Source organism: Somniosus microcephalus, chromosome 1 (genome assembly GCF_052327205.1).
Source record: "Somniosus microcephalus isolate GS21.2 chromosome 1, FLI_Smic_1.0, whole genome shotgun sequence".
Taxonomy (NCBI): Eukaryota; Metazoa; Chordata; class Chondrichthyes; order Squaliformes; family Somniosidae; genus Somniosus; species Somniosus microcephalus.
In genome coordinates this window covers 366251106-366254907 of record NC_140987.1, presented here as the reverse complement: position 1 = coordinate 366254907, position 3802 = coordinate 366251106, and the positions used below count along the sequence as shown (strand labels likewise).

Here is a 3802-nt window from a genome sequence, read left to right as displayed (position 1 = left end):
TAGAGAATTGCCTCGTAACTAGAGACCCGCAGAGAAAAGGAAAAAAAGAAGTAAATTGGTCAGCCTTCTCAGATTGGAAAAAGGAAGCAGAGAGGTGACGCGAACGAAGTATAGAAGTTAGTAAACATAATAAAAAGAGGGATGAGATTAATCAGGAACAGAATAAACAACAAAAAGTTAAACAAATCAGGGTTGGCAGGGTCCACAAAATATGCTCAGTGTTCCCACGCAGGTCCGCTCTGGTCGGGCCGCTCCTCACTCACTGCCGCCGATGCTCAGTGTTCCCACGCAGGTCCGCTCTGGTCGGGCCGCTCCTCACTCACTGCCGCCGATGCTCAGTGTTCCCACGCAGGTCCGCTCTGGTCGGGCCGCTCCTCACTCACTGCCGCCGATGCTCAGTGTTCCCACGCAGGTCCGCTCTGGTTGGGCCGCTCCTCACTCACTGCCGCCGGTTTTAAACTGCCGCCGATGCTCAGTGTTCCCACGCAGGTCCGCTCTGGTCGGGCCGCTCCTCACTCACTGCCGCCGATTTTAATCTGCCGCCGATGCTCAGTGTTCCCACGCAGGTCCGCTCTGGTCGGGCCAAAAATGGATCATTTGGGATGACGTCCTCGATGCCGTAGTCAGCAGGATTCGAACCTGCGCGGGGAAACCCCAATGGATTTCTAGTCTATCGCCTTAACCACTCGGCCATGACTACCTCATTTACTGCTCCTTTATGAATCGTGCTTTTAGAATAAAATGAATGCAGTGTTTGTTTTCTAAGTAGGAAGTTAAAGAAATGGCTTGTGGTACTGGCCCACTAATAAAGGCTATTATCTATAACCTTTAATGTGATGTGCTATATTGGACCAACTTAGCAGCACCTTTATTACAAAGAAGAAGATAGCCCAATTTATCACACATAACAATAACTTGGATCATTAAAAAGATATCTTAATATTTATACATCAACTGCCATTTCAAAATAGAAATTATAAAAAGATGTTACCATAGTACTCAGAAATTCAAGCACAGGTACTATTATCAGCTTATGAAGGAAATGTTAGCACCATGGCAACCAAAAGTAATATCAAAATGTTTTCCTTCAGTAAAAGTTATTGATTACTTCTCTTCGGCTGACTGCAGGCTTCATGGTTCTACCTGGTATCAAATGGGAAACAAAAACTTGTTTTGTCTTTTAAGTATGAGGCACAATTAATCGATGAATCAAATGTTGCAGTTAGAAATCACAATTCAGACTCCTGAGATCCGGCATGTTAAATCAATCACTGCGAAAGAATAAAACATTTTAACGTTAAAGTAACAAAACTCAAATCACCAAAGGCTGTACAAGGATTGTCCAAGGAGAGCAGGCAAGGTCGAAATCAAATCAAAAGCCCAAAGTTTGCGAATTGGGAAATCTTCGTTTCTTCCACTCAGGAGGTGGTGCGGAGACATGAGAGACAAATGTCGAATGGTTATGTCGAATGCCTTGTGCCATTTTGTTCTGGGCAAGTTGAACTCGCAGCACACTCATACAGGCTGGCAATGCTGTTTCTGCATTACCCACCTTTATGGACCTGTCCCCTGAGATAAACAGAAAGTCACAATCATGATATATTAATTACTATAGGTTAGGTTTAAACAGAAAGCTTTGAAATGGGGCAACACAAATTAAAAGACTTAAATGTGTTCTGAGTGAATAAGGCTTTCATTCTCGAGATGCAAGGATTCATTTGATGCTGAAACACATATTTACTTCCATATGTTTCAAACTGAGAAGAATACTTTCATATGTTACTACTGGAAAGAAAAGCTTGTCAGTAAAGCTTGAAGAGTCTTAATTAAGATGAAAAAAAGTCAAGACCCCAATCTCAAGAATATATTATCGCAGAACTGACTTCCATCTTATTCTGCATTCCAAAAACCTCAGATAATTAACACACAGTAGTTGAACTAATTTGTATTTTCCCTGTTCAGTCCATCAAAACAGGACATTAATCGATGTGGGCCCATCACTTCCCCTACCCAACTGACCCCACTGTGTGGTAATTGGAACATCTCGCTGCCAGCAGTGTAGGGGTGAAGTCATTCTGCTAAGCAGGCAGAACCCACGAGTCAGCTCATCGTTCACTGTCAGGCTCAGCCTGAATGCACTGCTGATGGTTTTCAGCCTGAGCTTCCATTACAAAGTGGTTGGCTGATAAAAGTCACTAGCGTGATGTGCACAGTCACAAAGCAATTAAAGATTTGAAATGTTTCATTAGTTTTAAGACAGAAAGAGGTATGTCTGCCTGAAAACAGTAGATTGTCTGTGCAAAGCAACTCATTTTTCAAAGCAGAACCAAATAGGAGGACAGGAAATTGATGATTTTCAGCTTATTGCAACCTAATTACTTGCAAAATGGAGATGCATTAATAAATTTGATAAGATGTAGTGATAAATGCTGTCATTAAATCAATGATGTAAGAAATACTAAACTCTGAATTAAATCAATCTTATTCAAATGACAGTTTCATAGTCTAAAAGTATGTGTCTGTGTTTGAGCTGCATATTAATTTAAGTGTTAGTAGATTCACACTAATACTGGTGTTAGAGCTCAATCAGTTGTATTGATTAGGTGCTGTTAACGAACACCATTATCAAACCTAATTTGGAAAAAGAAGGATAGAAGGGCAAAACAGGTTCAAAGAAAAGGAAAAACATTAGTGTAAGAGGAAACAAAGAAGAGCATTCAGTCATTAATCATTTATATGACAAACCAAAGTCAATCTATGAGTCCAAACTTAATTCACAAGTGTTTACACCACCTCAGCTCCAAAATAGGATATTATCATCTACATTAATAACTATGGAATGTGGTCTGTATTGTTCACGGGAACAGAAAATTTAAGTCAATTTGAAACTGTTTACAAGTGCTTAACCTGAGTCACGGATTTCGGAGCGATTATTTGCAAGGTCGATTGGGCGGACACCGTCACACCCCCACCGGAATCATGCAGAGGACTGCGGCCTCAACCACGCTTCACCTGTGGAGAAGGTCAGTGGATCCGTGGGGGGAAGAGAAGAGAAGAGAGGAAAGGAGAGGAGATCGGAGTGGGGACAGAAGGTTGGGAACTGGGGGAGTGGAGAGAATGTCAGGAACTGGGGGTGGGGGGGTTGGAGAGAAGGTCAGGAACTGGGGGGCGGGAAGAAGGTCAGGAACTGGGGGGCGGGAAGAAGGTCAGGAACTCGGGGGGGGGAGAAGGTCAGGACCTGGGGGGCGGGAAGAAAGTCAGGAACTCGGGGGGGGGGGAGAAGGTCAAGAACTCTGGGGGGGGAAGAAGGTCAGGAATTCGGGGGGGGGAGGTCAGGAACTCTGGGGGGGCGGGAAGAAGGTCAGGAACTCTGGGGGGGAGAAGGTCAGGAACTCGGGGGGGGGGAAAGATGGTCAGGAACTCGGGGGGGGAAGAAGGTAAGGAACTCGGGGGGGTAGAAGGTCAGGAACTCAGGGGGGAGAATGTCAGGAACTCTGGGGGGGAAAGAAGGTCAGGAACTCTAGGGGGGGAGGAAGGTCAGGAACTCGGGGGGGAAGATGGTCAGGAACTCTGGGGGGGAAGAAGGTCAGGAACTCTGTGGGGGAGAAGGTCAGGAACTGTGGGGGTGGAGAGAAGGTCAGGAATTGGGGGAGCGGGAAGAAGGTCAGGAACTCGGGGGGGTGGAGAGAAGGTTAGGAACTGGGAGGGGTGGAGAGAAGGTCAGGAACTGGGGAGAAAGAAGGTCAGGAACGGGGGGAAAGGAGGTCAGGAACTCTGGGGGGGAAAGAAGGTCAGGAACGGG

The 3802-nt window shown here is 45.4% G+C and overlaps 1 non-coding gene across 1 annotated transcript; it reads right to left on the bottom strand.

The window, feature by feature from the left end:
- Positions 1–618: 618 nt before the first annotated feature.
- trnas-aga (transfer RNA serine (anticodon AGA)) lies at positions 619–700 on the bottom strand. The gene has a single exon. It is a non-coding gene; the product is annotated as a tRNA-Ser (tRNA).
- Between the last annotated feature and the right edge of the window lie 3102 nt (positions 701–3802).